This window comes from Sorex fumeus, unplaced genomic scaffold, assembly GCF_029834395.1.
Source record: "Sorex fumeus unplaced genomic scaffold, SorFum_2.1 ptg000054l, whole genome shotgun sequence".
Taxonomy (NCBI): Eukaryota; Metazoa; Chordata; class Mammalia; order Eulipotyphla; family Soricidae; genus Sorex; species Sorex fumeus.
In genome coordinates, this window is record NW_026606111.1 from 50,017,237 (window position 1) to 50,041,561 (window position 24,325).

At 38.5% G+C, this 24,325-nt stretch overlaps 1 pseudogene; it reads right to left on the reverse strand.

Moving 5' to 3' along the window:
* Positions 1-11,333: 11,333 nt before the first annotated feature.
* Positions 11,334-11,427, reverse strand: LOC130033825 (uncharacterized; annotated as a pseudogene).
* Positions 11,428-24,325: the final 12,898 nt, after the last annotated feature.

The following is a 24,325-nucleotide window of genomic DNA, read 5'->3' on the forward strand; positions in this document are numbered from 1 at the left end:
AGAGAAGGGAGCACCCAATAAAGGGTGCTGGGAAGATCTGCCCAGGATGGGAGATGCCTGCTGAAAGTAGTCTAAGGACCGAACAGGATTGCCACCCAATGTCCCTTCTGCAGACCATAGCACCCAAAAGGAGAGATAGAACAAAAGGTAGTGCCCTACCAAAGAGGCAGGTGAGATGGGGGATGGGGAGTAGGAGGGATACTTGGATTGGTGGGAGTGGAGATTGGTCACTGGTGGTGGAATGGGTACTCGATCACTGTATAATTCAAAACCAAGTGCAACAACTTGTAAGTCTACAACTGTACCTCATGGTGTTTCACTAATAAAACAAAACAAAACAAAAATTCAAAAAAAAGAAAATTGCTCTTGTGTTTACTAGTCATTTACACTTCTTTCAATAGACATTATATGATCATGTTTTATGCTTATTTTTTCTATTCAAATTTAATAGAAAAATACTGATTTATTTCACAGCACTAATTTTTTAAAACCTTTCATCCTTGGCCTATCATATTAATTGCCACTATTTGTTGGTGTTGCTTGTTTTTTGATCACTTAATTTGGTTTTTGTCCTTTTCTTTCAGATTGTAAAATTTTGCACCAATGAGCATATGTTTTTCTTTATTTTCTACAGTTTTAAATTGAGAACAACTGTTAGTTTTGTACAAATAAGATACCTGTGCATTTACTATTTCTTCTCATTTTATTTATTTTAACACATCGCGATTCATCTACAACTTATCCTAGTAAGTGTTGTCATATTGAAAGAAACCACAATTTTTTTCAATCATAGCACTGTAGCACTGTCCTCCCGCGGTTCATCCATTTGCTCGAGCGGGAACCAGTAACATCTTAAACCAAATTGTGAGACATGTTGACACTGGTTTTGGCCTATCGAATAGGTCATGGGGAGCTTGCCAGGCTTTTGCTATGTGGATGAGATACACTGGGTAGTTTGCCGGGCAGAGGAATCGGAATCAGGGTTGGCCTCCTGCAAGGCAAATGCCCTACCTGCTGTGCTGTAAACGTTATCTAAAATATACTAGTAATACCAAATGTTGTTTCTTTAACAGTGCAATATAAACGATTATATAGTAATTTTTTTGATTTGTTAATGAAATATGTAAGCTCTTGAGTATAATGAGAATATTTTTCTAACACAAGAGTCTGACGAAGATGAACCTGTTATAACTGTCTTGTAGGATTCCATCTCCATAGCCTGCTTCATTCTACCATGCTCTCTATCCAATCCGGTGGTCTTCTTGGGATTCTGACCTCCTGATTGGCTAGGCTCTAACTTTCAACTGCCTACTTTATGACATCATTCTCCCACCAAACAAACCTCCAACTGGTAGAATCTTGGGGGTCCCATGTAGTAGTTTGTAAACAAATTTGAAACATCATGGCAAGTGACGAGTGACCAATGACCAATCACGTGTGAGCACTCATTTGTACTGAACACTTGTGGTCTTAAGCCTCTTCAGTGTTCAGACGTACTCTCCTACCATCTCCTCTTCTCGTCTACCTTTCATCGGTATTTCCTCTTCTCTGACCATGTCAGGTAAGGAATAATACTTTTCAAAGCTTTTCATTAGATTTATCATCCATAAACTTAGCAGTCAAGTAAAAACAGCACGGAGTAATGAAGGTAAGTATTCAAGTAGAATTTTATAAGCCTCATTTTAGCTTGACTTTGACATTTGCTGTGTGATTTTAGACATTGGCTTACTTTCTCTCACATACAAAGTGTTTTTCCTCATTGATTACATTATATTTTAGACATACTTAGGAGCTCAAATAAAGACATTTGAGTAATCCACCACCTGAGCTTATGGACTAATAAAACAAAAGTAAAATAAAACCTTTACACTCTGACATCAAAATCATCCTTATAGGAGGGGAAGTAAATGACTGAAATGGGTAGGGGATTGTTGTTAGTTAGTTGTGGACAGTAGCTGGATATTTGACGGTGCATGGAGTATGAATACACAGTTCCAGAGATCAGGAACTCTGTACTTGAAGCGAATACAGTTTGTAAACTTGTCATCACAATTATATGTCCATATGAAATTTATCTACATATGCTTTGTGCCTTCCTTGCATGTATGTGTTATGCATTCCTTTATCATGGCCTCAGAAATGCATCTGAGGGGACTCGGAAAATTAGTTGAGCCCCAAGTATGGGGAGAGAAGTAGTAAAGAATTGGAGGAGGAAAAAATATGAGTTGGAGCTTAAGAGCCGTGTAAGAGGAATATATCAATATGTATGTGTCTGTAAATACACATATATATGTATAAATATATATATGGGCTGGAGCCATAGCACAGTGAGTAAGACGTTTGCCTTACACATGGCCAACCTGGGTTCGATTGCTCTCCTCCTCTCAGAGAGCCCAGCAAGCTACTGAGAGTAACCCTCCCTCATGGCAAAGCCTGGCAAGCTACCTGTGAAGTATTCGACATGCCAAGAACAGTAACAACAAGTCTCACCATAGGGACGTTTCTGGTGCCTGGTCGAGCAAATCAGTGAACAATGGGAGGACAGTGCTACAGTGCTCTGGTTAATTCAAACGTTGTTTATGTAAAATATGAAAGAATCAAATAAATATTCTATAAAGCTGATTACACCTATTAAATTAATATAACTTTAAATAGTGTTTAGAAATTAAGTTGAAGAATTTTAAGGCTATCGAAAGATATTGACAATATATCAAGAAACACATGGATTTTTGAGGAGCAAGAACACGTACCTGTTGTCCTTTCTTAAGGTTATATTTTTTCGCTTTTATAAAATATGTTTTCCCTGAATTTTTGTTAATAGCTTCCCTTTTTTAGAAAGCATCATAATAAATTATATTTTTTTAAAAAATTAAAAAAAGCTCTGTTAGTGAGTGGATTCTGTATGTTTGGAACGTGGGAAGGATTTTCCTATGTAATTTACATTAAACAAGATATTTACAACAGAAATACCATCTGCAGTACCATTCACAATAGCCAGAAGAAACTATGGTATACCTACACAATTGAATACTACGCATTTGGCAGGAAACTGACATCATGAAATTGGCTTACAAATGGATGTACAGGGAAGAATATCATGCTCAATGAAATCAGTCAGAAGGAAAGGGGTATACTGATTGGACTACCCCATTTTTTGGATATAAAAAACCAGAATGTGAGACTAATACCCAAGGATAGCAGAAACACCGGCCAGGAGAAATGGTCAATGGTTGGACGCTTGCCACAAGTGCTGAAGGCGAGCATTTGGAATAAAGAAGGGACCGCTATGTTTTCTTCTTGTGGAGTTTAACCAGTATTTTGTATATCCTGTATATCAACCCTTTCTCAGATGTGTATTCGGTGAATATCCTTTCCCATTCTGTAGACTGTCTTTGTATTTTGGTCACTGTTTCTTTGGAGGTGCAGAAGCTTCATAGTTTAAGATAGTCCCATTCATCTATCTCTGTTTTCACTTGCTCGGCCAGTGGCGTGGCATCTTTGAAGATACCATTAGCTTCAATGTCATGGAGGGTTTTGCCAACTTTATCTTCAATGTACCTTATGGTTTCTGGTCTGATGTTGAGGTCTTTAATCCATTTTGATCTTACTTTTGTACATGGTGTTAGGCAGAGTTCTGAGGCTATGTTTTTGCATGTAGCCGAAGAAGGGACCGCTATGACAATGATAGTTGGAAGTGATTACTCTGGGTGAGAACTGAGTCCTGAAAGTAGGTAAAGGAATAAACGTGAGAACTTCTCCCTCTCTGTATTACAATCCATAATGCCCAAAGTATGTGTGAGAGAGAGAGAGAGAGAGAGAGAGAGGTGCCTGCCATAGTGTAGAGACAGCAGGCTGTCAGGTGGGGTTTGGGGTTGGGAGAGGGAGTGGTGGGAGAGAAACTGGGGACATTAGCAATGGAAATGTATACTAGTGGAGGTTAGGTGTTAAAATATCCTATGATTGAAACTGAATCATGAAAAGGTTTGTAATATGTGTCTCCTGCATATTCAATACAAAAATATGATAATTATATTCTACCACCATGAATAACCTATGAATGTGCTGAAATTCATTTTTATCACCTTGGCTGGGCTCATTGCATGGATGTCTGTGTGGTAAAACTTTTTCATTTTATGCGGACTGAAGAGACAAAAATCATAGGGTTGGGACTTCTGGTGGAAGGAGAGAAGAGCACAAAACACCCTGTTGAACACATCTCAGCAGGGTCACCTAAGTTGCGTGATGACAGATCTCCTTCACTGATTTCTTCTTTTGTAATGTGGAAAAATGAAAAGACTTTGCAGGCTGACAAGGGGTTGTCTCCTCCAGTTCTCACTATTTTCTTTTCGATCAGAACTGTTTAAAGATTATTAGAAAAATTTGGAGCTAAATGATTTGTTCTCATATATTTCCCCTACATGGTGTCAGTGGGCATTGATCCAGTAAGGCCAGCATGAAAAAGTTGAGGTTTATGTCTTAACCACCAATGCCAACACTACTGTATGTATCAACCCAAAGTACAATAGTAAAACTTCAAAATGTGTTTGTCAAGGAAATCGGTGGGAATGCAGGGAAAAATGGGTCATTTGTTGGTGGAGGGATGCAGACACTGGTGGTGTGATTAGAATTGGAATATTGTATGACAAATCTCCAATATAAATGACTTTGAAAATCAAAATTGCCTAAATTTAAAAAAAAAGGAGAAGTCAACTTATGTCTATATTTCAAGAAGGCTTGTCTTGGCAAATTTTGGCAGGGAGACCATAGTTGGTAGAGAGAGGGAGAAAGAAAGGGAGAGTTGACAGTTCAGAAGAGAAGCCTGGATATCATGGAAGAGATGAAAGCTGATCTTAGAAGATTTGGAGCCATCAGAGTTTAGAGAGCTAAATGGTCTGAACATTGCAGTTTAGATACTTGAATAGTGAGATTGGTTTCAGTCATCAGCACTGTATATATAGAAAGAGTTCAAAGACCTCACAGATATTCAGGCTATAATAACTAACAAGGGAAGCGTTTTTTTCCTGAAGCATTATGTAAGGATAATATATTGCCAGGAAGAATGAGAAGAAGTTGGTTCTCTTTTTCACAGATTAATACATTAGAGATGAAAACTTTTATTCAAAGGAATCTATGATCTTGTCCTGTTTCTCTGTTTTCTTGTCATCATTCCATTCTCCCCCATGACCCTACCTAATCAGGGCTCTCGACATTTCTCAGCAGTGTCACCACATAGCCTCAGAGCATGTGTTAACTGCAGGTAGCTCACAGCTCTCATGTTTGCCCCCAATCCAAGTCAGAGCCATCCTTCTGAAACCAAGGATATTTGCTGAAGGCCCATTCTTCCTTGAAGTGGCAGTCATGGTTTACCTCTTCTTAATCATTTTGTTTACAAATTTAGATGTATGTCACTATACTAGTGACAGGGATTTTCCAAACTATGGAAAGCATAAACATTTCCATTTCCCCCACGAATTTTGGGCTAGTTATTTTCTATCCACTGCTAATAATTTGTGATAATTAGGAAATAGAACTGAAGTAAAAACAGGGACATTTGTCAATTTGGTGCCATAACTAATCAGTCTTAGTATAAGTATATATTTCTAGAAAAAAAATGCAGAAGAAAATGAGTTGGTTGCTAGCAAAGAATGCCAAACCTCTGCCAAGAAATACTTTGAAAATAAAAATTCTGACTATGGACTGAACATGATTGCAATTTAATGCCTCTTTTGCAGACCACAACACCCAAAAAGAGAGAGAGAAAAAAAAGGGAATGCCCTGCCACAGAGGCAGGGTGGGATGGGGGGTGGGGATTGGTGTGGGAGGGATACTGGAATACATGGTGGTGGAAAATGGGCACTGGCGGAAGAATGGGCATTTGATCATTGTATAATCAAAACCCAAGCACAAAAATTTGTAAATGTACAACTGTACATCATGGTGTTTCACTAATAAAAATTTTAAAAAAATAAAATAAAATAAAAATTGTTTCGTCTGCCAGAGATCAGCAGATGGGAACCTGAGTGAAGGCAAAAGATTAAATTGGTTGACTTTTATTTTTCCTTGAGTATATTAATTTGATTTTGGAGTCAATTTATATGAGAGTTCATCAAGACACAGAAATTTTTAGCGCTTCTCTTGTTTAAAAGTATAGTGATACACCATATCTCTATCTCACATTCTTTTTATTTCTGATAGTTTGACACAAAAGATACGTCATAATCATAGATAAATGTAAATTATTTAAATACTTTTTTGATTATTTAAAATTACCTTATAGAATTACATTATAGAATTTCATAAATTTTAGGATTATGCAGAATCTACTTGCATGTATCACATTACACTCACTACTGAAAGGCCTACTCTGTCATTCACCATTGTTTAGTTTTCCCACTTTGATTATACTTTTCGATCTGGTAACTAAATAGTCTCATAGTTCTAAAGTTTGTTTTTATTGCTTTGAAAAGATCAAAATTATGTAATTTTCAACATTGGATGAAACTAGAGGATATCATGCATGTAAAGTTAGCCTTAAGGAAAGGAACAGATACAGAGAGATTTTTCTCATATGTGGGATGTAAAGACACACAGCAAGGTAGCAACAAATGTTCAAGAGCAATGTAAGGGGAGAACTGATCCACACAATTGGGTCAGGGGATTAGGAGGGAGGGATTCTGGGGGATTGGGGGAGAGGGAGGGTTTGTTCTTTGAGAGAATGAGGAGTGTCTTGTTGGAATTATGTGTATGAGAAACCATTGTTAATTGAATTATAAATCATAGAATATAAATAATGTTTTAGACGTTTGTCTGTCTCATTTTATTCTTTTAATTTGTTTTCTCCATATGCCACATAGGCATGAACTTGTAGGATGCCTATCTTTCTCTGCCTGGTTTTTGTCACTAAACATAATTTCCTCATGTTATACATTTTATATACAAATAATAAGAAGATTTCACTTCATACAACTGAGTAGTATTCCATTGCTTTACCACCTTTCATTTTCAAAATTTGTGGTTTAAAAGATACAAATACTGGTTTTAACAATGCTCTGGTGTTTTCAAAGTTTTAGTTTAGTGAAACAAAATATATTGTATTGAAAAACTCTTAGAAAATTGTGAAACAGTTGTAGGGTGGAATGGAATATATGTTCAAGCGAGAACAGTCATTTAACAAAACAAGCAAAGAGAGACATAGAGAAAGGAAGCACGGTATTTCTTCAAGGGAGAACACAAGCTTGAGGAACAAGCCCACTCTGGTAGTTTAGGAATAAGAACTTGGATTGGTATGAACTTAACTTGTACACTTTAGGGGAGAACCTGAGTGAAACTATTATAAGTACGTTCAGGATCATGATACACTGGAGTCTGCACTTGGAGTGAGGAGGGTAGAGAGTTCTTTGGGGAGACCGAACTATAGATAACAGTAATATTATAACACGAATGATAGTATCTTACCGTGGGATTCCAAAAAAATATTTAAGAGTGGCGTCAGAAATGATAACATTCTTAGGTATTTGGGTTTCCTGTGGAAACAACGGGAAGCTGAGTTTATGCTCTGGATGCATCCACCTGAAACAAGGTCAACAAGTCATGAATGAAAAATTTCAAGTTAGATGGATCAAGGATTCTGATCCCAGTGGAAGGCTAGCTTTCGGGTGGACAATTTCTACTGATGGCCTGATGTAGGTTCTGATCCTGGGATATGTAACAGAAAGGAGATAGTGACCGGTATCCTCAGAAGTGAAGCCTCTGAGACAGAAGTCATTCATGCCAACTTATGGGTTATCAATGTTTGCTCATGGCTGCTACCATTATAACATGCCGTTCAATGGTTCTGTGGTTTCAATTTACTGTGTCAATGTAAAGATGAAGTTTCCAAATGGAAGGTAAAAATCTGAGGCCCTCAAGATGATGAATCACAGGGAGGGGGGGAGCTGGAGCTATAGTACAGCAGGTAGGGCATTTGCCTTGCACACGGCATACCCAGGTTAGATTCCCAGCATCCTGTATGGTCCCCCCAAGCACCGTGAGGAGTACTTCCTGAGTGCAGAGCCAGGAGTAACCACTGTGCATCGCCACGTGTGACCCAAAAACGCAAAGAATGATGATCTGGGATTGATCCTTAGCATTGCAAACGGCATTATTTTTTAATTTTTAAATTTTTTCTTGCTTGCTTGCTTGCTTGCTTTTTTGTTTTTTGGGTCGCACCTGGCTATGTATAGGGGTTATTTTTTATTTTTAAAAAAACTTATAATTTTTCCTTTTTACCTGTGGTTTAAAAGTGTATCTAAAATATTTTAGAGTAAATATATGTGAAGAAGAATAAAATTCACAGGAACTATTTAGTATTCTTAATGATACAGGAGTCAGAATTTTGAGGTTAATTGTATGGGTATTGCATAAATAATTTTTCCACATTATGTGGGCTGTCTTTCGATCATGGTCACCATTTTTTCTGAGTTGCAGAAACTTCTTAGTTTAATCTAGTCTCATTTGTTTATCTTCACTTCCTCTTCCTTGGTCAGTGGTGTTTCATTCTAGAAGTTTCCCTTAGCTTTAATGTCATGAAGGGATCTTCCCACATTTTTCTCCATATATCTTAAGAATTCAGGTATGATAGTGAGGTCTTTAATACATTTGATCTGACTTTGTGCCTGGCACTATAAAGAGGTCTGAGTTCATTTTTTTTGCATATTGCTGTCCAGTTTTCCCAGCACCAGTTGCTGAAGAGACTTCCTAGCTCACCTTCATATTTCTTGAGCCTTTAAGAAAGATTAGGTAATAATAATCTGAGGGCCAGCGTCAGGATATTTGACTATATTCCATTGATCTGAGACCTGTCTTTATCTGAATATCATGGTATTTTGATTACTAAAACTTTGTACTAGGGTTTGAAATTGGGGAAGGTGTTCCCTTCTTCTTTTTACCAAAGATTGCTTTAGCTCTTCATGGGAGTTTATGGTTTTGTATGAGTTTAAGAGTGATTAATCTATTTCTTTGAAAAATGTTATGGGTATCCTTATAGAAAGTGCATTAAATCTTTATAGAGCTTTGGGGTGGATTGCCATTTTGACAGTGTTAAACCTCTCAATCCATGAGCATGGGATGTGATTCCATTTCCTCATATACTCTCTTATTTCGTGAAGTAGTGTTTTGTAGGTTTTTTTTTTTTTGGTATAGTTCCTTAACCTTTTTAGTTGATTCTATTATACTCTATTTTCTGAGGTATTATTGTGAATGGGATTGTTTTTCTCTATCTCTTTTTTCTCTTTCATTATTAATATATGGGAAAGCCATGGAGTACCAGATATTGATTTTGTAATATGCTACTTTACTAAACAAATCTATTGTTCCCAGGAGCTTTTTTGTAGATTCTTTGGGATTTTATAAGTATAGTATCATGTCATCTCCAAATAGTAAAAGCTTGAGTTCTTCCTTTTTTATCTGGATGCCCTTGATATCTTTTTTTTTTTACCGAAATCATATGGCAAGTACTTTAAGTACTATGGTGAATAGGAGGTGTGAGAGTGGGTAACTTGTTTTGTGCCTGATTGTATTCTGGGATTCTAGTTCATTGATTTCTGCTCCAAGTCTTTGGTTTTTCCCCCTTGAGAATAATGCTTGCCGTAGGTTTGTGGTAATTTGCTTTGACTAGATTGAGGAAAGTACTTTCAAATCCAATTTTGTTGAGAGTTTTTCATCATGAATGGGTGCTGGACCTTATCAAATGCTTTATCTACATCTATTGATATGATCATATGACTTTTATCTTTATTTTATTGAGATGGTGTATTCTGTTGATTGACTAGAGAATGTTAAGCCATCCTTGCATCCCCAAGCTAAACCTATTTGGTCATAGTGTGTGATCTTTTGTTGAGTTTCTGGATTCTCTTTGCTGGTATTTTCTTGAAAATCTTTGTATCTGTATTCATCAAGGAAATAGGTCTGTAATTTTCTTTTTTTGTGGTGTCTCTATCGATTTGAGTATTAGGGTGATCTTTGCCTCATAGAAACTATTTGGGAGTATTTCTGTTTCTTCAATTCCTGGAAAATCTTAAAAATGTTGGAAGCAGTTCCTCTTTAAAGGTTTGAAATTGTTCACTATTGAATCCATCTGGGCCATGGATTCTGTTTGCAGGGATACTTTTGACCATCATTTCAATTTCCTTGTTAGTGATAGGTTCAAGTATTCCAAATCTTCTTGGTTCAGCCTTGGGAGGTAATTGGAATCCAATAATTTATCAATTTATTCAAAATTCTCTCATTTCCTGCTGCAAAGAATCTCAATATAATCTCTGATGATCCTATGTATTTCTGTAGTTTCTATTAGGATAACCCCCTTTGCATTTCTGATTTGATTTATTAGAATTCTTTCTCTTTGTTTTTTTGAGAGGCTTCTCATGGTTTATTGATCTTATTTATTTTCTCAAAGAACGAGCTTTTGCTTTTATTGGTCTTTTGGATTGTATTTTGGGATTGTAGCTCATTGATGTCTGGTACAAGTTTTATTATTTCCTTCCTCCAGCCTATTTTGGACTACTTTTGTTGGTCATTTTACAAAATCTTGACCTCTAATTTATTCATGTAGGCCCTTTCTTTCTTCCTAATGAATTCTGGCAGATCTATAATCTTTCCTCTTAACACTGCTTTTGCTGTGTCCCACAAGTTATGGTAGCTCGTGTCCTCATTCTCATTTGTTTCTGGAAATTTTTTATTTCCTCTTTGATTTCTTCCCTAAGCCAATGGTTGTTCATTACTCCCCTTAAAGAAAATATTTCCTTGCTGAGCTTCAGTCTGTTTGATCTATGGAGAAGTGTCAAAGAAGTGTTGAAATCTCCTTCTAGTATTGTGTTGCTATCAATGTTTTTCTATAAGTCAATTAGAAGTTGTTTTTAAGTATTTTCCTGGTCTGTCATTAGGATCATATACATTGAGGAGGGTGAGTTCTTTCTGATGTACATATCCCATGATCATTAAGAAATGACCTTCACTGTCTCTGATAATCTTTAGCCTGAATTCCATGTGGTCTGATACTAGTATCGCCACTCCAGCTTTGTGGAGGTGATATTTTCTTGAAAACTTGTTTCCCAGACTTTTACTTTTAGCCCATGGGTGCTTTGATTGTTCAGACGTGTTTCTTGCAGGCAGCAGAATGAATGTTGGTTTCAGTTTTCTAATTCATCTTCCCATTCTGTGCCTCTGAATTGGCACATTTAGTCCATTGACATTGAGAGAGATTGTTGTGGTGTGGATTTGTGCTCTCTTTATGTAGAATTTTTGTACTTGTGGGGATTGTCTTAGCTTAAAGTAGACCTGTTCATTCTTCTTGCAACAAAAATATGGAATGCTTTACAAGTTTGCATATCATCTCTGTGCAAGGACCATGCTCATCATTTTATCATTTCAATTTTAGTATATGTGTTAAACTTAGTAGGAGTTAATTTTTCCATATTTTTCTCTTCTTATTACTTTGAGTGTTGTCCTTCCTCACTCCTATGGCAGACAATGATTCCTAATCAAGGAATGTATTTCAAAGCAGCATGAATAAATAGATTTAGAAATTTAATGTCCCAGAAAGAAAAATATGGTTTTTACCATATTATCTTTTACCATACCCTAGGCATCAGTTTTACAAAATAATTCTTTTGGAAGATGGTATATGAGGTTGTTTAATGTCGTTCCCTGAAACCTTAATTAAGACCATTAAACTAGAGCCTTTTGCTGTTTTCACCTCAGTCCCGTGTACTTCTCCAGGAAAAGGTGGATGGTGTTGTCTGCACTTTGACCACCTTGAATGTATGTAGGATTTTTTTCCTGAAGGATGAGCTGAGAAGCATATTGATGATTTCATTCCACCTTATTACAAGTTCAACTTGAACGGAAGGTGAGACTCATATGGCTCCTATAAAGGACAGAACAAAGGGTCTCAGTGAAGTTTAATGGCCAACTCACATTAACAACATAGATGACTCATAGTAACCTGTGTGCATCTTTGTGTATAGTGAGTTTCATATCTACTGATAGAGATTCTCAGTCATGACACATGGGCAAAACGGATCTGTAATTAAAATCTAGTTCTCTGAGCAGAGTGAGGTCTCTGACATGATTGAATAAGTTTGTAGTAATTTATTACTAAGCACATAAGTATTTTCAATGATGCGTACTTTTCGATCTAAAATTAATTCCAAATATGTCTAAAACAACAGTCTCCTGACCTCGCACCTGGCTTTCCTCACTGGTGCCCCTTGGAGATGGCGGGGTGAGATTCCCTCACCGCCCTGAGCATAGACCCGGCAGCTGAAGACCTCTGCAACCAGCCATAGGTACGCTTAAGACCACTCTTCCCAAGCTTGAAGGAGCCTCATGCATGAAGGAACTGGAAGAGGAACCCAAATGTGCGGGACCGGGGGATGAGATCTCCATGGCTGCTCAGATCAAGACTGTGTCCCCTCCTTCCAAATTCTCCATCTTCTAGTAATTAAGTGTTAAAACCACGATCTACCCCTGGATCCATGTAATGCCATCAATAGCCAACATCCAGAGACTGGATCTTATTTAGAAGAGAGTAACTCTGATTGTCCAGTTCTCACTCTCAGAGAACCTGGTAGGCTTCTGCGAGTATCTTGCCCGCATGGCGGAGTCTTTGTTTCTGGTCACTGTTTCTTTTGAGGTACAGAAGCTGCTTAATTTAAGATAGTTCCCTTTGTTTATCTCTGTTTTCAGTTGCTTGGCAAGTTGCATGTTATATTTGAAGATACCTTTAGCTTCAATGTCGTGAAGGGATTTGCCGACCTTGTCATCACTGTACCTGAGGGATTCTGGTGTGATGTTGATGACTTTGACCTATTTTTATCTGACTTTTGTGCATGGTGTTAGGTAGAGGTTTGAGCCATTTTTTTTTTTTTGCATATAGCTGTCCAGTTTTTTCTGCACCGTTTGTTTAGAAGGACTCTCTTGAACCACTTCACATTTCTTGCTCCCTTATCAAAGATTAGATGATTATATATTTGAGGGTGTGTGTCAGTATATTCAATCCTTTTCCATTGGTCTGCAGCTGAGTCTTTGTTTCAGTCCCATGCTGTTCTCATTATTATCGTTTGTAGTAGAGTTTGAGGTTGGGGAAGGTGATGCCTCCATCGTCTTTTCCCCAAGAATTGCTTTAGCTATTCGTGTGCGTTTGTTGTTCCATGTGAATTTCAGGAGTGCTTGATCAATTTCTTTGAAGAATGTCATGGGTATCTTTATAGGGATCAAGTTGAATTTTTACAATGCTTCTTGGAGAATTGCCATTTTGACAATGTTAATTCTCCCATTCCATAAGCAGGAGATATGTTTCCATTTCCTCGTGTCATTTTTTAATTTCTTATTGTATAGGTCCTTTACCTCCTTAGTTAAGCTGATTCCAAGGTTCTTGATTTTCTGAGGCACGATTGTGAGTGGGATTGCTTTTTCATGTCACTTTCTTCTCTCTCATTATTTGCATATAAATAAGCCATAGACTTTTGGGTATTGAGTTTATAGCCTGCAATTTTACTATAAAAGTCTATTGCCTCTAGGAGTTTTTTCGTAGAGATTTTAGTATTCTCTAAGTATAGTATGATATCTTCTGTGAATAGTGAGAGATTATTTCTACCTTTCATACATGAAAAACCCTAAATATCTTTTTCTTATCTATATTCTATTCCAAGTACTTCCAGTACTACATTGAACAGAAGTGCCAAAATGAATTTTTACTTAGCACATTCTGTCTGTAAATTTCTATGCTAAGAACAGTGGAAGAAACAGTGATATCTTAGTAATTTATAAGTAAATTATGAAGACAGTTAATTTAAAAGAATTTCTTTGTATAAATTTCCAAAATGTTTAGCTTTTATTAAATATATTAAGAATAAATCATAGGTCTTTATTATACCGTGAAGATTATTTTCATGTTAGAAGTTACCCTTCTAAAATGCAAGAAAGAGACACATTTTGAAAATGTTGATTATTCGTTCATTCATTCAATGAATGTTTGTAGTCTGGTTGTGCAGTGCCTGCAGAAAGTCAACCTGTACCCTCAGGTGAGTGCATCAACAGTCTGATGGTGTCTTCATGCTTCCCGATAACCTCAAATGGCCACTGTGCCTCTGGCTGGCTCCCAACAACTCAGGACTACATTTCCCGAGAAATTAAACTCCCGAAAGATATGTGGGAGCCATGTTAACAAACCACCCCTGGCTCAGCTATACAAGCTAATGGATTGGTCTTGTTTCAGAGACCCATAGACAAATCTGGAAGATATCAACAGTCACAGTTAACCTTGGAACTGCAAAAGGCTGAAGACACTAGGGTAAATCGGAGGGAGGCAGGTTAGTTTGGTGCCCACCCAACCAGAACCCAGTGCAGCCACTTTCTCCCACAATACAAAATCGCCACCATGCCCTCCTCTGGTTTCCACCGTCTCAGGATGGCTCTCACTGAAACATAACAGCTGAAAATTCGGATATGTGTGTTTTGTGACTGAAATCTCCAGGCTTTCTCTGGGCAGGATGGGCATCCTACACTCACTGCCCTGTACTTATGGAAGCCTCAGCAGTCATTTCCATACCTCAAAGCTACTCCAACCTTACCTTCCTGATAAAAATGCTCAATTCCTTGAACAAAGATGATGACCTCTTAGTACCTGTATGAGACCCTTAATGCACAAAATAAAAAGGAAACAAAGAGAAAGAATCAAAGATCCTGCCATAGAGACAGGCTGGGAGTGGGGGTAGTTTCTTGGGGGATGGTTTTAGGGAACCAGGAATATTGGTTTTGGGAAATGTACACTAGAGGAAGGATGGAAGTTGGATCGTTGTATGACTGGAAGCAAATTATGAATAGATTTGTAATGGTCTATATCACAGATATTCAATAAAACATTAAAAATACTGATGGAACTTTAAAACCCAGCATAACTATTTTTGTGTTCTCTGTAGGAAAAAAAAAATGTTACTCACCTGTGTGCCAATAGCTTGTAGAAAACTAAACCCAAAGATATATAAATGACTGCCTTTGGCATGAATACTGTAATTGCAGCTATGTTATGTTTTAGAATCAGTTCGTGGACAAGACGCCAAGAGGAGCAGTGGCAAAGTGCATCAATGTTGAATGGATAATGTTTGAGGAGCTTGCAAGTGAGATGCGAAGCTTTGGCATGAGAAAAGGGAAGAAACAGAAGAGTGAAGTACTAATAAGTATCATGAGAAAAATGCAAGGGAGAACATTTCCTGGCAAGTGTCACACTCTGTTGAGCTCTTCGTGAGGATAAGCATTAGAAAGTATCTTTCCCATTTAGTGGTAAAAAGGTTACTTTGATGGGTATATTTAAAATGTACTTTATCGATTAGAATCACTAAGAGATACACAGTTACAAAGTTGCTCATAACTGAGTTTCAGTCATTTAATGTTCTAGAACCTTTCCAGTATATTGGGGCATTTTTGAAGGAATATCCCTGGTGCGAGGACTAGGGCATCTGAATCTTAACTCATTTCACCAAATATATGATCTGTACTCACATGTTTTACACTGTCTCCCCTGCTCTTTGATTTATGTTTTCATGCAATATTTCCTTGTGAACCTCACTTCAAGTGAGGCTCCCTATTTAAGACAAGTACATGTTTCTGGGACATTACATATTTTTTGGTTGCTGGGAGAGTCTCTAAAGCAATGCTCAGGAGGTGTGGGGGCCCTACAGACAATTCTCAGAAAATGTGGCCATGGTGCTTGGGGTCCTCCTATGCTATACAGCCTTTGATACTCTGGCAATCAGGTGGTGCTGGGAGTCAAATTGAGTGCATGTGACACAAGTTCCATAAGCACTACACTATCTCCTGCAGCCCTGGGTATTAGATTTATGTCAGCATTCTGAGGTCCTCCCTTTTGTCAGAAAGCAGAGACTTGTGCAGGAGAAAGTGGAAGAGACATTAGGGTTTAGCTAGGTTCACTGAGTAGCTGGTGATACCATTAAGATTGGAACATAAAGTAAAAATAAAACAAGAGCCCCATGCCTTTTCCCGCTGAACTCGACACCCTCCACAGGGGGACACCTGCGGGGAACACCTGCAGCAGCTCCTTGGGACTGTCCATCACCAAATCAGCGCCTCCCCTCCAGGTGGGTAGGGGGAGCACAAGCCAGGTTCACCACTCCTCACCCCCAGCTCCCCGCATTTTCCTGCAGAACTGGACACCCTCCAGAAGGGGACACTTGAGGCAGCTCCATGGGATTTTCCATCCCTCCTCCTACATTCCAGGAACCTGGGTGGGAGTGACCCTGGGATGGGCCAGGGGCGTGGCCACCATATAGGGGTGTGTCCTCCCAGAAGTGGGCGTGGCCTTCTCCTGGGTGGCCAGCCGCAGTTATATTTCCCAATCTGGGCACTCAGGACTTTCATCTCTCACTTTGTCGCCTAATACCGACTAAAAATGTCTGACCACCTCTACTAGAATACAACAACATTCCACTCGCCTACTCCATTTCTAAGAAAAGACCTGTATGAAATGTGCTGTAGAAGCTCAAAACTAAAAAGTACCTCCTCCAAAGCGCAAATCTCCACTACAAGGAGAATATGAAGAAAAGAAAAATTCTCAATCGAGGTTGTCCACAATTGCGCTCTCATTGATAAAGAATTCCAGGATAAAATGCAGAGGGTGTTCAAGGATCTACTCAAAGAATCAATGGAAGAGATATCCAATGACTAAAATAAGAAATGAAAGAAACAATAGAACAGAGAGTCAAGAAAATACAGGAAGAAAAGAGAACAGAATTTTAAAAAGCTACAAAAAGAAGAGTCACAAATAAAGGATTCAGTGGATGAAATTAAAAAGTTAGTAAGTGCCCTTAGCAATAGGATAAGTGCAGCTGAAGAGAGGATCAGCGAGCTTGAAGATGAGCAACAGAACTCCCACTGGGAAGAATAAGCAATAGGAAAAGACATCAAAATGGCTCTAAGGAGAATCAGAGACCTAGGGGATGACGCCAAGAGGAACAACATTACAATCATTGGAGTACTAGAAGGAAAGGGAAACAACCCCAATGAAAAAGCTAGAGTAAAAGAAACCATTGCTGAAAAGTTCCCAGAGTTAAGGAAAGCAGACATCCAGTTCCAAGGAGCCAGAAGGGTACCAGCTAAAGGAGACCCCAGAAAAAAACACTCCAAGCATATCATATTCAGAACGATGGATGCTGTGGACAGAGACACAATATTACAAGCAGCAAGGTCAAAGAAGGAAATTACATACAAAGGAGCACCCCTTAGATTCACAGCAGACCTATCAGTGGAAATCCTCCAAACCCGAAGGCAATGGTTGTATATAGTGAAAAAATTCAAAGAAATGAACGCCTCATCGATAATACTCTATCCAGCTAAACTCTAACTCAAATTCGATGTGAACGATACACCACTTTTTAGATAAACACAAACTCAGGAACTTCATACACTCAAAACCAAATCTAAAAGAAGAAGTAAAGGGGCTCCTGTAAGATAAGAAGGAAAACACGTGTAAATCAACTCCTAAAGGAAGATGGCACAAAACCCCATGACAATAATCTCCCTTAATGTCAATGGTCTAAATGCACCTACAAAGAGACACAGAGTGGCAAAATGGGGTCAGGAACTGAAACCAGCATTCTGCTGTCTACAAGAAACTCATCTGAACAATCAGAGCAAACACAGACTCAAAGTGAAAGGATGGAAAACAATCCTACAAGCAAACAGCTCCCTCACAAAAGCTGGGATGGCCATACTAATATCCGACAACATTAATTTCAGGCTGAAAAATATTAGAAGGGACAGCGAGGGCCACTTTCTCTTCATCAAGGGATACATACAACAGGAAGAAATCATACTCTTAAATGTATATGTACCTAATGAAGGAACAGCTAGATACTTAAAACAACTGCTAACAGATTTTAAAGAGGACAGTGCTAGCAACACCATAGTAGATGAAGACTTCAACATCGCCTTATCACCTCTGAATAGATCAACAAGAACAAAACTCAGCAAGGAAACATTGTCTTTGAATGAAGTAATAGAAGAGATAGGACTTATAGACCTATACAGGGCTTTACACGCCCCAAAGAAAGAATACACATTCTTCTCCAGTGCGCATGGAACATTTTCCAAAATCGACTATGTGCTAGGCCACAAAACATACCTCAATAGAATCAGGAAGATAGAAAGAGTATCAACAATCTTTTCAGACCATGATGCACTGAGGATAGATGTGAATCACACACAGACACGGACAACCAAATCGAACACCTGGAAACTAAACAAGTCACTGCTGAACAATGTGTGGGTCAGGAAGGACGTCAAGGAAGAAATCAAATGATACCTGGAAACAAATGAGAACGAAGACACGAACTACCAGAGCTTATGGGATGCAGCTAAACCCCTATTAAGGGGAAAATTCATAGCTCTGCAAGCATATCTAAGGACGGAAGAAAAGATGCACATAAGCAACTTATTTCACAGCTCAAGTTCTTATAAAAGGATCAAGAAAAGGATCCTACATTGGGCAGAAGGAAAAAGATCTAAAACTTAGAGCAGAAATCAACGACATGGAAACCTAAGAAACAATCCGAAAGATCAAAGAAACCAAGAGCTGGTTCTTTGAGAAAATAAACAAGGTAGATATACCACTAGCAACACTCACAAAGAAACAGAGAGAGAAAACACTAATATACCGAATCAGAAATAAAAATAGAGATATCACAATGGAATCCAAAGAAATTCAAAGGATCATCAGATACTACATTGAAAGTCTGTATGCCAAGAAAAAAGAGTAGTTAGAAGAAATGGATAACTTCCTGGATTACTAAAATCTCCCAAAGATGAGTCAAGAAGATATAAAATACCTGAATAGACCTAGTCACATAAATGAAATTGAAACTGTAATCAAAATTCTTCCCAAAAACAAAAAACCAGGTCCAGATGGAATCACTACCGAATTTTTCAAAACTTTTAAAGAGGATCTACTGCCCGTCCTTCTCAAACTTTTCCAGGAAATTGAAAAAACAGAAACTCTCCCAAACAGTTTCTATGAAGCCCATATCTCTCTAATACCAAATGGAAACAAAGACACCATGAGAGAAAAAAACTACAGGCCGATATCACTGATGAACCCGGATGAGAAGATTCTGAACAAAATACTAGCAAATAGAATTCAACAACTCATCAAAAAGATCATACACCATGACCAAGTGGGATTCATCCCGGGCGATGCAAGGATGGTTTAACATTCGGAAATCAATCAACATAATCCATCATATCAACAAAAGAAAAGATAAAAATCATATGATCATATCAATAGATGCAGAGAAAGCAATTGACAAGATCCAGCATCCGTTTATTATGAAAACCCTCGCCAAATTGGGGATAGAGGGGACTTACCCCAATATATTTAAATCCAGCTACCACAAGCATACAGCAAGCATCATCCTCAAAGGGGAAAATCTGAGAGCGTTCCGCCTAAGATCAGGAACGAGATAAGGTTCCGACTCTTTCAACTGGTGTTGAACATAGTACTGGAAATACTAGCAATAGCAATTAGGCAAGCAAAAGAGATTAAGGCCATGCAAATAGTTAAGGAAGAAATCAAGCTCTCACTATTCGCAAATGATATGATACTATACTTAAAGAACCATAAAACCTCTACCAAGAAACTCCTAGAAATAATACACTCGAGAGTAAAGTTAAAGGTATAAAATAAATACCAAAAAATCCATGGCTTTACTATACACAAATAGTGAGAGAGAAGAAAATGACAAGATGAAAACAATCCCATTCACAATTGTGTGCCAGAAAATCAACTACCTAGGAATTAATTTAACTAAGCAAGTAAAGGAACTTTACAAAGAAAACTACAAAACGCTGCTTCTTGAAATAAAAGAGGATGCGAGGAAATGGAAAAATATCCCCTGTTCATGGATCTGGAGAATTAATATTGTCAAAATGGCAATACATCCAATAGCACTGTAGAAATTCAATGTGATCCCTATTAGGATACGCATGACATTCTTCAAAGAATTGGAGCAAACACTCCTGAAATTTATATGGAACAATAAACCCCCATGATGAGCTAAAGCAATTCTTGGGAAAAAGAAAATGGGAGGAATTAACCTCCTGAACCGCAAACTTTACTAAAAGTAGTAATAATTAAAACAGCCTGATACTTGCTACATGCATAGCATACTTTTTCTTAGATTTTTTGATTTTTCTAGGATATATTGATCATCTTTTTTTAAATTTTTTTTTATTAGTGAAACACCATGAGGTACAGTTGTAGATTTACAATTTTTTGTGCTTGGGTTTGATTATACTATGATCAGATACCCATCCCTCCACCAGTGCCCAATTTCCACCACCATGGATAATATCCCCCCAACCACCATACCCCCATCCTCCCTGCCTATGTGGCAGGGCAATCCCCTGTGTTCTCTCTCTCCTTTTGGGTGTTGTAGTCTGCAAAAGAGGCATTGAGTGGCAAACATGTTCAGTCCGTAGTCCACTTTCGACACGCATCTCCCCTCCTGGGAGGATCCTCCAAACACCCTTTATTTGGTGTTCCCTTCTCTATCTGAACTGCCCTTTCCTCTAGAATGCCCGACTGGCCACTAAGCTATGGAGTAATCCTCCTGGTGCTGATCTCAGCTATTCTTGGCTATTAATCTCGTATTTTGTTACTTTATATCCCCCAGATGAATGCAATCTTTCTGTGTCTATCCCTCTCTTTCTGACTCATTTCTCTTAGCATGATACTTTCCATGTTGTACCACTTGTATGTAAATTTCATGACTTCATCTTTTCTAAGAGCTACATAGTACTCCAATGTGTAGATGTACCAAAGTTTCTTTAACCAGTCATCTGTTCTTGGGCATTCAGGTTTCTTCCAGTTTCTGGCTATTGTATAGAGTGGTGCAATGAACAAACACGTGCAGATATCACTTCGACTATACATTTTTGCCTCTCTGGGATATATTCCCAGGAGTGGTATTGCTGGGTCAAATGGGAGCTCAATTTCTAATTTTTTGAGAATCGTCCATACTGTTTTCCAGAAGGGCTGAACCAGTCGACATTCCCACTAACAGTGAAGGAGAGTCCCTTTCTCGCCACATCCGCGCCAGCATCAGTTGCTTTTGTTCTTTTGAATGTGGGCCAGTCTCTGAGGTGTGAGATGGTATCTCATTGTGGTTTTGATCTGCATCTCCCTGATGATTAATGATGTAGAGCATTTTCTCATGTGCTTTTTTTGCCATTCGGATTTCTTCTTTGAGAAAGTTTCTATTCATTTCATTGCCCCATTTTTTGATGGGGTTGGATGTTTTCTTCTTGTGGATTTTAACCAGTATTTTGTATATCCTGGATATCAACCCCTTGTCACATGTGTATTCGGCGAATATCCTTTCCCATTCTGTAGACTGTCTTTTTATTTTGGTCACTGTTTCTTTGGAGGTGCAGAAGCTTCTTAGTTTAAGATAGTCCCATTTATCCATTTATCTATCTCTGTTTTCACTTGCTCAGACAGTGGCGTGGCATCTTTTTTTTTCACTATTAGGATTTTATTTGATTTTTAACAACTGCAAACTTTTGGCATAGTAAAAATTCCCTCAAATTTATGCACTTTTGTATTTTTTTTGCAATTTTTTTAACATGAACTATTACATTATATACTTATTGCTGGAGCTATAGCCCAGCGGTAGGGCATTTGCACTGCAAGTGGCCGGCCTGGCCAATCTGGGTTAAATTGCTCTGTCCCTCTTAGAGAGCCCGACAAGCTACCGAGAGTATCTCGCCAGCATGGTGAAGCCTGGTAAGCTACCCATGACGTATTCAATATGATTTTGCAAAGCCTTCATAGAAGATTCCATGAATCTCGCAATCCTCCCAGGAAAAAGTTCTTTCCTCTGGAGCCTGATATTGCCAGAGAAGGCATTTAAGAGAATGAGGCTCTCAGGATATACTGAAAATATTACTGCAAATACAGTAACAACAAGTCTCACAATGGAGATGTTACCGGGCCTGCTAGAGCTAATCGATGAACAACTGGAGGACAGTGCTATAGCTCTACTTACTCTTATTAGGATTATATTTATATTATATGCCTGAAGTTATGTCTACTTTTTTTCCCCTTTATTTTATTTTATTTTTTTTTACAGTTGTAAATTTACAATTTTTTGTGCTTTGGTTTCAATTATACAATGATCAGATACCCATCCCTCCACCAGTGCCCATTTTCCACCACCATGGATAATATCCCCCCCGACCCCCATCCCCCCATCCCCCCCGACCCCCATCCCCCCATCCCCCCTACCTCTGTGGCAGGGCAATCCCCTGTGTTCTCTCTCTCCTTTTGGGTGTTGTGGTCTGCAAAAGAGGCATTGAGTGGCAAACATGTTCAGTCCATAGTCCACTTTCGACATGCATCTCCCCTCCTGGGAGGGTCCTCCAAACACCCTTTATTTGGTGCTCCCTTCTCTGTCTGAGCTGCCTTTTTCTCTAGAATGCCCGACTGGCCACTAAGCTATGGAGTAATCCTCCTGGTGCTGATCTCAGCTATTCTTGGCTATTAATCTCATATTTTGTTACTTTATATCCCCCAGATGGATGCAATATTTCTATGTCTATCCCTCTCTTTCTGACTCATTTCGCTTAGCATGATACTTTCCATGTTGTACCACTTGTATGTAAATTTCATGACTGCATCTTTTCTAAGAGCTACATAGTACTCCATTGTGTAGATGTACCAAAGTTTCTTTAACCAGTTATCTGTTCTTGGGCATTCAGGTTTCTTCCAGTTTCCGGCTATTTTAAAGAGTGCTGCAATGAACAAACAAGTGCAGATATCACTTCGACTATACATTTTTGCCTTTCTGGGATATATTTCCAGGAGTGGTATTGCTGGGTCAAATGGGAGCTCAATTTCTTTTTTTTTATTTATTTTTTTATTTTTTTAATAAATTTATTTTTTTTACTAGTGAAACACCATGAGGTGCAGTTGTAGACTTACAAATTTTTGTGCTTGGGTTTCCTTAGAATTTTTTTCCCTTTATTTTATTTTATTTTTTTTTACAGTTATAGATTTACAGTTTTTTGTGCTTTGGTTTCAATTATACAATGATCAGATACCCATCCCTCCACCAGTGCCCATTTTCCACCACCATGGATAATATCCCTCCCACCCCCATCCCCCCATCCCCCCTGTCTCTGTGGCAGGGCAATCCCCTGTGTTCTCTCTCTCCTTTTGGGTGTTGTGGTCTGCAAAAGAGGCATTGAGGGGCAAACATGTTCAGTCCATAGTCTACTTTCAACATGCATCTCCCCTCCTGGGAGGATCCTCCAAACATCCTTTATTTGGTGCTCCCTTCTCTATCTGAACAGCCCTTTCCTCTAGGATACCCGGCTGGCCTCTAAGTTATGGTGTAATCCTCCTGGTGCTGATCTCAGCTATTCTTGGGTATTAATCTCATACTTTGTTACTTTATATCCCCCAGATGAATGCAATCTTTCTATGTCTATCCCTCTCTTTCTGACTCATTTCGCTTAGCATGATACTTTCAATATTGTACCACTTGTATGTAAATTTCATGACTTCATCTTTTCTAAGAGCTACATAGTACTCCATTGTGTAGATGTACCAAAGTTTCTTTAACCAGTCATCTGTTCTTGGGCATTCAGGTTTCTTCCAGTTTCTGGCTATTGTAAAGAGTGCTGCAATGAACAAACAAGTGCAGATGTCACTTCGACTATACATTTTTGCCTCTCTGGGATATATTCCCAGGAGTGGTATTGCTGGGTCAAATGGGAGCTCAATTTCTAAGTTTTTGAGAATCGTCCATTCTGTTTTCCAGAAGGGCTGAACCAGTCGACATTCCCACTAACAGTGAAGGAGAGTCCCTTTCTCGCCACATCCGCGCCAGCATCAGTTGCTTTTGTTCTTTTGAATGTGGGCCAGTCTCTGAGGTGCGAGAAGGTATCTCATTGTGGTTTTGATCTGCATCTCCCTGATGATTAATGATGTAGAGCATTTTCTCATGTGCTTTTTTGCCATTCGGATTTCTTCTTTGGGAAAGTTTCTGTTCATTTCATTGCCCCATTTTTTGATGGGGTTGGATGTTTTCTTCTTGTGGAGTTTAACCAATATTTTGTATATCCTGGATATCAACCCATTGTCATATGTGTATTCGGCGAATATCCTTTCCCATTGTATAGACTGTCTTTGTATTTTGGTCACTGTTTCTTTGGAGGTGCAGAAGCTTCTTAGTTTAAGACAGTCCCATTCATCTATCTCTGTTTTCACTTGCTC